Source organism: Lissotriton helveticus, chromosome 7, assembly GCF_964261635.1.
Source record: "Lissotriton helveticus chromosome 7, aLisHel1.1, whole genome shotgun sequence".
In the NCBI taxonomy this organism is placed as follows: Eukaryota; Metazoa; Chordata; class Amphibia; order Caudata; family Salamandridae; genus Lissotriton; species Lissotriton helveticus.
The window spans coordinates 1,649,916,435-1,649,929,646 of record NC_136068.1 but is presented as its reverse complement, the minus strand read 5'-3'; positions in this window follow the sequence as shown (position 1 = coordinate 1,649,929,646).

Here is a 13,212-nt window from a genome sequence, read left to right as displayed (position 1 = left end):
CAATGCATTGGATAAAATCAACTTAAAAAACACTATGAATGTCACCTTTTGACGTGATGCCTTGTAAAAAACGACAAGACAAGACAAAAACGAAGGAAATAAAAAATGATGAACATTTGATTACTATGGTGAATGAGTATTAATTTGGAAATACCCAAGTGTACAAGCTGTGCAACCCGCACGTGACCTGCTAACGAAGCGGGCCACCATCGAATGAACTATTATGCCTTGGTGTGTAAGAAACGGCGCACCATTTACGGGTGCTGCACGCAAAATGGATTACAAGACTACTTAAAAAAGAAATTCAGAATATATGAGGTGTGCTTCAGGACACAATTTGCAGTGTCGTAATACTTACCGTTTCAAACCCCTGTTAGCACCCGGTTAAGAGGATAAACGAAGAGTTCAGTAAAAAGAAAATGAAAGCCTCACGTCGAAAGAGACATGCCACGTCACGGTCGGATTACTGGGAAATCTCGCATAGGGATTATTGTACTGTGTATTTGTTAGATGTTTAAATGTTGCATTGATGTTTTTGTTTTGAATTTAAATGACACACACAGAAGCGGAGAAATGGGAATGTGATACTTACTGAGAGTTTTCAGTGGGCAGATTTTGGAGAGGATATGGGCGGGTACGGGAGAACACGTGATGGTTTGCACCTGTGTTTGGAAAGGAGGGGCAGGGAACAACTACTTTAAATTTGTGAGAAACAGTATTGTGGTTCTTAACAAGTTTCAACAGCGAAGGACGGGGTGATGCGCTGGGAGATTTTTTACACCAGGTATGCCGAGGGGTTGGAAAAGGTGTTTTAAATCAAGTACGGTTAAGGAATAGGGAAGCAAGGGAAACTCTGGTAAATCGGGGGGAGAAAGCGGAAGGTGGATGAGGGATGTTTTTCAACGTTGATTTAAGGGTGGGAGGTTTGAAGAGTACGTGGTTTATGTAAAACTGAGAATAAGTGAAAACGTAATGGACGGCACATTTTGACTTTAAGTTGAGATAATAATTTTGAGCATAAAATAAGGGTGATGAAAGGCAAAGTAGGGTTGTGGGGTAATGATGAATATATTGAATGTTTATTGTTTGGGTGGGATGTACAGGTGATCTGTTGTTAATAGAGATATTCTTACGATTTGTAGATACTCCTGAAGAAGGTTAAATACCGAAATGCATTGAGTGAAGACATAATATCGTAACTGGTGGATGTTTTGATATTCAAGATACATTCCTGTATAGGCCTGGATGGGCAATGCATTGGATAAAATCAACTTAAAAAACACTATGAATGTCACCTTTTGACGTGATGCCTTGTAAAAAACGACAAGACAAGACAAAAACGAAGGAAATAAAAAATGATGAACATTTGATTACTATGGTGAATGAGTATTAATTTGGAAATACCCAAGTGTACAAGCTGTGCAACCCGCACGTGACCTGCTAACGAAGCGGGCCACCATCGAATGAACTATTAAGTTTGGTCTTTCTGCCATAATGTACAGCACGTTGTGGCAGAAATACACCAAGAAGGATCCTGAGTTACGATGGCCACTGCATGGGTCATTTGATGCACGAAAGGTTGAGTATGTGGAGCGATGTTTGTTTGAGCGAAAGTCTAGGCGTGATATGTTTGAGAGTTTGCGAATGTGGGAAAAAGAAGTACGGCAGCAAGAGAAGCGTGAGCAAGCGTTGATTGAAAAAGAGCAGCGAAAGAGTGTGTATGAGAAAGCGCTTGATTTGTGAAAGAAAGAAACGAAAGAACTGCAGGAACGAGAGGATAAGGAACGTAGATTACAGATATCTGGCGAATATTCTGTCCGACAGCCTCTCTATCCTGTCCTTAATAAACCGCAAGATGATTTTTTGTTATTAGATCGACCTCCACCTCCGTATGCCGTTCCGTCCGCCCCGTCCGGAGACGACGAGGACTCTGACTCGGAGCACCGGAAAGCGCGGGATACCCGATCCATGTTATCAGCTGAACATTCGTCCGAACTACGGCAGGCTGCTCGTAAAGCACTATGTAGTACTCATTCTGCTCCCGATCTCTTAGCTAGCATGAAGGATTGGTGGAAAGGTACAATGCTACTCTGCAGCTAAAAATCGCGAAAATCGTAGCCTCCACGAAATTGACTTGGCCAGATGGATTGCCATTGGCATTGCTGTCCATTAGATCAGTACCACATTCGAGAACGGGTCTCACCCCATATGAGGTGGTATTTGGACGGCTGATGAATATTTGGGGAGTTCCAAAACCAAGCTCTGTGTATGATGTACCTTGTGTTTTAATGAATGACTATTTGGCACAATTAACTGATAGCTTGGTTTCTATTCATCAACAGGTTAGAGAAGCACTCCCTGATAAATCCCAAGGTGAAGGCCATGAACTCCGTCCCGGCGATTTCGTGATGGTGAAAGCCTTTGAGAGGTCAAGCAGTCTGGAACCGAGGTGGCGTGGACCAGAACAAGTACTCCTCGCCACGAGAACGGCAGTTCGTGTTACCAACAAGAGGAACTGGGTGCATAGCATCCATTGCCGGAAGGTCTTGCCGACCCTGGTGGAACCTGCTGTGCTGACCGATCATCGAGACATCCTGACTACGGAGAAAGGCCCTGCTGTATCACCTGACGGATCTGAGGAGTTCTTCCCGGACCAGACAACTCCTGGAGCAACGCGATATAATTTGAGATCAAGAAAGTGATTCCTATAGTTTTTTTTTGTTGCAAGACTGGTTGAGCAACCGCTCTGGGTAGTGGAAACGGAGAGCCGATATGACAAGGGAGGGGGATCATCCCTGCGTAGTGTAGTGACACCTGCCTTGATCTGTGGTGAAGAAACCAACGTCTGCCCAGAGTAAAGAGCTCATTGACTATTTTGTTTTTTCTATTTTTTAGTTTGAAAATGACTCCTGTGACTATGAACACTACTAAGAAGAAGATTTTAGGAGTATTAAGTGTTTTGTTGTTTTGATGATTATAGCAGTGATCACTTGGTCCGTTGAGATAGTGACTCCTGCTAGTGGGTTTGTGGTGGTTCCTACTACTCCTATTCCAGAAGAGCACCAGCATTTCACTCTTCCTTATCATGAGTATAAGCATCGAGAGTCCTACTTGAATAATACATTTGTTCAGATGCTCCATCACACTCACAACGCCACGAACACTACAAATTGCTGGATATGTGGTATGCTTCCAGCTCATCAAAAGAAAGGTGGAACACCGTTTATTCCACTTCCCTTTTCGCATAATGGTTCTTGTCGAGCCTGGTATACTCTTCTCTTTTCAAACAGAAAACCTGCAGTAGCTGGACTTCTTTTTCGCTTGAATAAAGAGTGTTATCAAGATGAACATGGATATCCCCAAGCGAATGGAACTATATGGGAATGGGAAGAATACCGACCGGACAATGCTTCTACGCCTTATGTTTTCACCCACACAAGAGACTCTACTACGAGCAATGAATCTGTAATTACTGTAACTCTGACTAAAGCAAACTTATGTGTACAAAGTACTGGACGAATTCCAGTTGGGTCCAGTGATTGTGTTGTTGTATTAAATATGGGTGGAATAAATGAAAGTACTTTTCTGGCGTCACATAACACATATCTAGTATGTGGAAGTCATGGATATCACAGATTACCTGTAGGGTGGTCTGGCACATGTTATATTTCTTTCCTATTACCCCCTGTTTTTCTGGCACCTGCTTCGTATCATCGAGATTTTAAATTGTTCAGAAACATTTCTATGAATAGTTATAAACGAACAATACGAATTGTTGATGTGGACCAAACAGATACTAGCTTGCAACAATATGTTGATTTTAATTTAGGGTTATTTCCCTTTGTAGGTGCTGCATTAAATAGTAGGAAAATACGACAACTGACTAGAGTTGTAGAAGCTGTCACTAATGAAACTGCTGTAGCCCTAGGAAATATTACAGAAGAGTTGCAAATTGCCAGAATTGTAACCCTTCAAAATAGGATGGTCTTAGACGTTATGTTAGCAGATGGAGGAGGAGCATGTAAAGTCATCGGAAGCAGCAGTTGTGTATTCATCCCTGATAACTCGCTTTCTGTGTATGAAGAAATTCTTAAACTGCATAAAATCGCTTCTGATATTCATGAGAAAAATGGCACTTGGACTTTTGCGGGATGGTTTTGGGCTTTAGTCTCCGCCTGGGGTTGGAAATTACTGACTATTCTATGTATCGCAATTGCAGTGATTTTCACCTGTTGTATGTGTATCCATTGTGGCCCAATGTTATGTTCCATGTGTATAACTGCCTGTATACCATCTAGAAGAAATGCCGCGAAAGCACAACAGACGTTGGATAAGGAAGTGACTAATATAATGTGCATAGATATACGAGATGAATGCACAGATTACCCCAAAAGAGCGTATGTCTTTAGCTAACGCTAAAAGGGTCGTCTGTTGTAAATTAACGGCGATTAAGTTGAGCGTTAGCAAAAGACATCTCGGTTTTTCTGTTATCTTGACATTTGTTATGGCATCCATTTTGAATCCATGGCAGCCATTTTGTCTGCCACATGCTACCTCGTGTCGACCATGTGCGTTGTCCTACTTTTCTGCTCATGGCCTCTAAACTGCCCGGCAACAAGCTATTAATAGCATCTCTGTGTTTTCTGCTGACCGTTAGGGTCCACATCTGTTAATGGTCAGCCTTAGATTGGAATGTGTTAGCCGAGACCCCAAGACTGATAGCTCCACCCACTGATCAATTGTGCCTCTCGATATTACCATGTATGGACATAAAATGTGCTCTTATGCTTTGTACAGCCTTCTTTTGAGCCCCTGTGTGGGTATAAATAAACCATGTGTTCATTAGCCCTTTGTGCTACTTCTCGCAGTGCCGAAGGGTACTGGTTGAATTTTAGCACCACCTCATGAGGTGTAATAAACGTTATGTTTTGTATTTCCAGTTTCCGTGCCAACTTTTTCCTTTGGAGTCTGAGGACTTTTGTGCACAGAAGGGCGTACCCTTTGCACTAGCGGGCCTAGCTGAGGTCTGTTACGACAACAGTAATCAAAATGAAGCAAGCAGGACTTGGTCCATGCTCCATGGAAGTCAGAAATGGAAGAAGTGGAAGGGACAACGGCATGTACTGGCCAATTAGGCAGCAAATGAGAGCGAGAATGGAGCAAGTGAATGGTAAGAAATAGGAGTGCTCCAAGCCCATTTTATTAAACAAAATGTCTATCAAGCAACAGTGCATACACTCTGTTTCAGGGTAGACCCAAAAAAGAATCCATAATTAATTCTACAGACTCGCAAATAAGCTATCTGTGCCAAAAAATCAAAGGCAATGAAACCTGGTTGCCAGGATGGGGCAACAAGGAACAACAATTGGTACCCCTCTGCTACTTTTGGCATTGTCTTCATCTCAGGGGGAAAGAACCAAGTGCCATCAACAAAAAGTAAAGAGGGCTGTAGTTTGTGCTCCTTGCCCATCCCGTATTCTCTCAACTGGTGGCTGTTTCTAAATTCTGTGCTGTGAGGCGTGTATGGAACGAGGAATTCTTGTATCATTTGACATTCTCAGGGGCTAGGAGTATAATTATTTTTATGGTGATTCCATTAAGCACTGTCTGCAAGGAAAGTTTCCCATCAAAGAAGCCTATGAAGTCCTGGTTCGTAAAGAACAAGAACTCTACAAGCAGGCACTGCACACACTGCTCAGTATTGGGTAAGTTGTTTTTAAAGGCACTCTGATTGTATGGGTAATGTATAAACTTAATGCTGGGACAGAAAAGTCGCACCTCGCATGGTGCTGGATGTGAACCCTTACCCTGAAATCCCCAACTGCACTGATGTCTGGATTCCTGGTGATGAGTTTGGTTGTCATTTTGTCATGCAACATAGGCCTACCTGTCTCACAGATTTCAGTATTTCTGGTCCAAGAGGGGCACCCACATCACTACCCTCATTTTTGTGAAAGCCTACAGCTTTTTACAGGAGTTAAGCAGCATGAGCAGGGTGGTGGCAGCATACTATATAGTGATCAGTAGAAGTGAAGAGGCCTTTTTACCTATGTCAATGGAGTGAAGCCTACAGACTCACTCATCTAAAGTTCCACTGCTGTATGCTTAACTCAACCTTGGCCTACATCAGGTTAATATGTAGTGCTGTGCATGTGTATTGAAAACATGTGCTAGGTATATGTGTGTAAATACAACCAGAGAGGAAGGGTACAAAGGGCTACTCTCCTACCCCTTAATCATAATTCTCATCAACAAAAGAGGGCCTATTATTGTGAATACCTAAAGACGTTATGTCCAAGTGACGAAACACACAGCGAATTTGATTAATTAATTATAGTAGGTAGTCAAAAAACTAAAAAAACTAAGAAACTATAGAGACAGGAGAAAAAAAATTATTTTCTAAAAGAACCCTCACTCACCCTAGTGATGACATGCTTCATCATGGGGTTCGTCACAGGGGGGCCAGGCTATCCCCCCCTGTGTGCTTCAACGCCTGCAATTGCAGCGGAGCAGGTATGTCAGCAGTGAAGTATGTGAAAATCGTGAATGTGTGGTGACAATAAAAGATCCCAACTGATCCCCAACACTTTATTTAAAGGACCAACTGTTCACAGTAAAATAGTGTGATCACTACAAGGTTAAAATTAAAACCTTGGTGACCTGGTGTATGTGGTAAACATGTTTCTGCTGTATTGTGTGCTATCTCAGCTCAGCTTTCTTCAGGACCATTATTAAATAAGAAAAATGCGCCCTCCGGGGGTCCACCCACGCTAAGGAGTGTCCACACCGTTAGGACGGTAGAGGAATCAATCAAAAACTATTTAACTCTCCTCAGTTAACTCACGGTTTTACCCGTACTCGATAATCCTGCAATTTGCCTGGATACCATCTAAAACATAAAAAACAAACATTTCAATTGTATGTATGTTAATTAAATCATGTCTCTATATCAGGTTTTTGGATCTGTTATCTCAAATAGTTTTTGACCTGTTATCTCAAGTAGTTTTTAAGTTACAGGTTCATGACTCAAATTTGGTCGTTTTATTTGTATATGAAACAAAATTTTGAATTATTTACACGCTTGAAAGTACCGGGTGTTAAGCTCATTAAAATCCGGATCCCGACCGCCCCCTCTCGGGAGTTATCAGGGTCACAGAAAAAAAAAGTAACAGAAGTTCGAACGGTCAATCTTAAAACACTCACTCAGTTTGAAGAGCTGGCGTGCCACATGGACGCTCAGTCTGGCATTCTCTTCACGTCCCGTATTTATCTATTCAAACAAGCCAACACAGAGCAAATTGTAATCCAAATATCCAATGCTATCCCAATCAAATCCTGACTCATAGAGCTCTATTATGCAGCGAGATAGCCACTTACTTAATCGGGTACGGCTCGCCGCCTGGAACTATTTTCTCTTCCCGCTGGCGTCCGGATGTTACTTTCAGTGGCGCTGCGGTTGTTTAAATCACTTTGCTCGCGTGTTAATGCGTCATCAGTCACGTGACCGGAAATGGGATTTATATTTTTATCTTTAGGGATCGGTTTTACCATTTTGACATGTACGCGCGATTGCATAATAAAAACAAAGGTATTCCAATTTCATGAATTTATGAAATTCGTCCGACCAACAGCTCGGCGTATGATATTTGCCACGCAGTCGTAATACAAACAATCATCACCCGGTAGTGCTCAGTCCTTCCCAGTTCATTCCCCACTTCCTGCAGTGTCCACCAGACTGCTAGACCGCTAACCTCGTGATTGGAATGATCACGATCGTACGGTGAGTGTGATGTTAGTTTTAACCCACTACTGTTAATGTGCGATGACAGGGTAGGAAATACTAAGCAATGAATGGTACATAGTAACAAGAATTTTTTATTTATTTACTTCTTATGAACCCTAGGATCCATATTGCATATTGGACATCCTGTTTCATTTCAGGGAACTGTTTGATCGCAAATTCAGTAAAAGACTGTACAAAAATATTGAATTCCACAGAAGGGGCTCTATCTTCGTATATTACCCCAAGGGATATCGTCATTGAGTCCCGTTCGGTTTGAAGACAGGCGGTAAACCCACCTCTGTTCCAATTCAAATAATCTGTGTTCATTGCTATGTTGAGGATGTTCAATCACTGTCCAGTGAATGTCATCCGGGGAATGTTTCTGATCTAAAAAATGTGTTGTCATCTTCGTGTTACTCTTACCACATCTTATACTGCTCCTGTGTTCACAAATGCGGAGTTTGACCATCCTTTTGGTCATCCCTACGTATCGCAAACCGCAGGGGCAGGAAATTAAGTAAACGACATTGGCAATGTTACAGTTAGTGTGGCTTCTCTGTTCCCAGATCTTGTTGGGTTCCAATGCTAAAGATTTTGAACTAGTGGTGAATGGACACACACTACAACCTCCGCAGGGGTAATGCCCTGTTACAGGCGGTAAACCCCAGGCATTCAAGACACATCTGGTAGACTCCTGTGTCTTTCGAGGTCGAGTATGAACCAGGGAATCTTTGAGACTCTTAGCCTTTTTATATGAAAAGAGAGGTTTTTCCCAGTTGCAATTATTGGAAGTTAGAATTCTCCAATGTTTATTAATGCAGCGACTCACTACATTAGATGCTGTGTTATATGTAGTGACGCATGTCAATGGTGTCTCACTGTCCTCATTGCGTGGATTTTCTTCTAACAAGAAGTCTCTATTTTGATTTCTCGCTCTTTTATAGCTCCTAGTTAATAGATGTTGTGGGTAGCCCCGATTGTGCATCTTGGTAGTCAAATCCCTCGATTGATCTTTATAATCCGCTACATCACTGCAGTTCCTCCTAATACGGAGGTACTGTCCAAATGGTAAATTTTCCCTCAATGGTTGAGGGTGAAAGCTGGTATAATGTAGAAGATTATTTTTGCTGGTCGGTTTATAGTCGGTTTTAGTCTTTAACTTATTTCCTACTCGTTTAATGGTCACATCCAAAAATACAACAGTGGATTCGTTGTATTCATAGGTGAACTTGAGATTAGGATCGCAACCATTAACCCAGTTGAAAAAGGATTTTAGTGTCTCATCACTCCCTTTCCATATTAACAGCACATCGTCTATGTACCTTTGCCATAGAATGATGTTGTCAAAGAAGGGATTATCAGGGGGTAAAATGTGTAGTCTCTCAAAGTTAAAAACATACAACCCCGCCACACTGGGGGCAAATGTGCTGCCCATCGAGGTACCAGTAGCTTGTAAGTATAACTGGTCTTCATATTGAAAAAAGTTTTTCTTGAGGGCTAGAGATGCACAGTTAGTCACAAAGGATTTTGATGTTTTGTAATTCCACGTAGTGGTCTCTAGTGTGTCGGCTATTACATCAATAGTTGCATCTTGTGGGATGCAAGTATAGAGGCTCTCAATGTCTAATGTCGCCAGAAAAAAATGATCCTCCGATAAAGTTACTGTCTCTAGTAGAGCAAGCACATTTTTTGTATCTCTGATGTAGGTACTAGTAGTCTCTACTATAGGTCTTAAGAAAAAGTCACAATATTTGGACAACGGTTCAAGCAAGGAACCTAGACCTGAGACAATCAGTCTCCCTGGTGGTGGTGAGATACCTTTGTGTGTTTTAGGGAGGGTGTAAAAATAAGGAATTTTACCTCATCAGCCTCGTCAGCCTCATGTTTAGTAATCCATCCGTCCTGCTCTGCTGATGCTACAAGTTCAATTATCTCTGATTTGAGATCCTCAGATGGATCCTCATTAAGCAGAACATAGTTGGTTGTATTACTCAACAATCGCCTGCACTCCTGATCATAGGCTTTTGTTGTAACTTGTATTTCCCTGCTGCTCAGCTTGTACGTATGATGTGTGGAATGTTAGATGATTGGAATGTTGATGTGCTGTGAATACGAGTTGAATGAGGGCTGAGCAGCAGGACAACTGCTCCTGATGGGGTTTCGTTAATATCTTAATTAACTAACTTAAATAAAGTAACTTGATCTAAAATACATGAAGTATCCATCATCTCTTTGAGTACTACAGCTTTCTTATGGCGGATAACTACTCCAGCCCCTTTGTCCGCACTCTTTATCACTACATCAGAGTTCCTTGTAGCATCAGCAGAGCAGGACGGATGGATTACTAAACATGAGGCTGACTATCTAACAACTTCAGAAGGTAAAATTCCTTATTTTTACACCCTCCCTAAAACACACAAAGGTATCTCACCACCACCAGGGAGACCGATTGTCTCAGGTCTAGGTTCCTTGCTTGAACCGTTGTCCAAATATTGTGACTTTTTCTTAAGACCTATAGTAGAGACTACTAGTACCTACATCAGAGATACAAAAAAATTGCTTGCTCTACTAGAGACAGTAACTTTATCGGAGGATCATTTTTTTCTGGCGACATTAGACATTGAGAGCCTCTATACTTGCATCCCACAAGATGCAACTATTGATGTAATAGCCGACACACTAGAGACCACTACGTGGAATTACAAAACATCAAAATCCTTTGTGACTAACTGTGCATCTCTAGCCCTCAAGAAAAACTTTTTTCAATATGAAGACCAGTTATACTTACAAGCTACTGGTACCTCGATGGGCAGCACATTTGCCCCCAGTGTGGCGGGGTTGTATGTTTTTAACTTTGAGAGACTACACATTTTACCTCCTGATAATCCCTTCTTTGACAACATCATTCTATGGCAAAGGTACATAGACGATGTGCTGTTAATATGGAAAGGGAGTGATGAGACACTAAAATCCTTTTTCAACTGGGTTAATGGTTGCGATCCTAATCTCAAGTTCACCTATGAATACAACAAATCCACTGTTGTATTTTTGGATGTGACCATTACACGAGTAGGAAATAAGTTAAAGACTAAAATCTACTATAAACCGACCAGCAAAGATAATCTTCTACATTATACCAGCTTTCACCCTCAACCATTGAGGGAAAATTTACCATTTGGACAGTACCTCCGTATTAGGAGGAACTGCAGTGATGTAGCGGATTATAAAGATCAATCGAGGGATTTGACTACCAAGATCCACAATCGGGGCTGCCCACAACATCTATTAACTAGGAGCTATAAAAGAGCGAGAAATCAAAATAGAGACTCCTTGTTAGAAGAAAATCCACGCAATGAGGACAGTGAGCCACAATTGACATGCGTCACTACATATAACACAGCATCTAATGTAGTGAGTCGCTGCATTAATAAACATTGGAGAATTCTAACTTCCAATAATTGCAACTGGGAAAAACCTCTTTTTTCATATAAAAAGGCTAAGAGTCTCAAAGATTCCCTGGTTCATACTCGACCTCGAAAGACACAGGAGTCTACCAGATGTGTCTTGAATGCCTGGGGTTTACCGCCTGTAACAGGGCATTACCCCTGCGGAGGTTGTAGTGTGTGTCCATTCACCACTAGTTCAAAATCTTTAGCATTGGAACCCAACAAGATCTGGGAACAGAGAAGCCACACTAACTGTAACACTGCCAATGTCGTTTACTTAATTTCCTGCCCCTGCGGTTTGCGATACGTAGGGATGACCAAAAGGATGGTCAAACTCCGCATTTGTGAACACAGGAGCAGTATAAGATGTGGTAAGAGTAACACGAAGATGACAACACATTTCTTAGATCAGAAACATTCCCCGGATGACATTCACTGGACAGTGATTGAACATCCTCAACATAGCAATGAACACAGATTATTTGAATTGGAACAGAGGTGGGTTTACCGCCTATCTTCAAACCGAACGGGACTCAATGACGATATCCCTTGGGGTAATATACGAAGATAGAGCCCCTTCTGTGGAATTCAATATTTGTGTACACTCTTTTACTGAATTTGCGATCAAACAGTTCCCTGAAATGAAACTGGATGTCCAATATGCAATATGGATCCTAGGGTTCATAAGAAGTAAATAAATAAAAAATTCTTGTTGCTATGTACCATTCATTGCTTAGTATTTCCTACCCTGTCATCGCACATTAACAGTAGTGGGTTAAAACTAACATCGCACTCACCGTACGATCGTGATTATTCCAATCACGAGGTTAGCGGTCTAGCAGTCTGGTGGACACTGCAGGAAGTGGGGAGTGAACTGGGAAGGACTGAGCACTACCGGGTGATGATTGTTTGTATTACGACTGCGTGGCAAATATCATACGCCGAGCTGTTGGTCGGACGAATTTCATAAATTCATGAAATTGGAATACCTTTGTTTTTATTATGCAATTGGGCATACATGTCAAAATGGTAAAACCGATCCGTAAAGATAAAAATATAAATCCCATTTCCGGCATTAACACGCGAGCAAAGTGATTTAAACAACCGCAGCGCCACTGAAAGTAACATCCGGACGCCAGCGGGAAGAGAAAATAGGTTCCAGGCGGCGAGCCGTACCCGATTAAGTAAGTGGCTATCTCGCTGCATAATAGAGCCCTATGAGTCAGGATTTGATTGGAATAGCATTGGATATTTGGATTACAATTTGCTCTGTGTTGGCTTGTTTGAATAGATAAATACGGGACGTGTAGAGAATGCCAGACTGAGCGTCCATGTGGCACGCCAACTCTTCAAACTGAGTGGGTGTTTTAAGATTGACCGTTCGAACTTCTGTTACTTTTTTGTTTCTGTGACCCTGATAACTCCCGAGAGGGGGCGGTCGGGATCCGGATTTTAATGAGCTTAACACCCGGTACTTTTAAGCGTGTAAATATTTCAAAATTTTGTTTCATATACAAATAAAACGACCAAATTTGAGTCATGAACCTGTAACTTAAAAACTACTTGAGATAACAGGTCAAAAACTATTTGAGATAACAGATCAAAAAACCTGATATAGAGACATGATTTAATTAACATATATACAATTGAAATGTTTGTTTTTTATGTTTTAGATGGTATCCAGGCAAATTGCAGGATTATCGAGTACGGGTAAAACCGTGAGTTAACTGAGGAGAGTTAAATAGTTTTTGATTGATTCCTCTACCGTCCTAACGGTGTGGACACTCCTTAGCGTGGGTGGACCCCCGGAGGGCGCATTTTTCTTATTTAATATTGGTCCTGAAGAAAGCTGAGCTGAGATAGCACACAATACAGCAGAAACATGTTGACCACCTACACCAGGTCACCAAGGTTTTAATTTTAACCTTGTAGTGATCACACTATTTTACTGTGAACAATTGGTCCTTTAAATAAAGTTGTTGG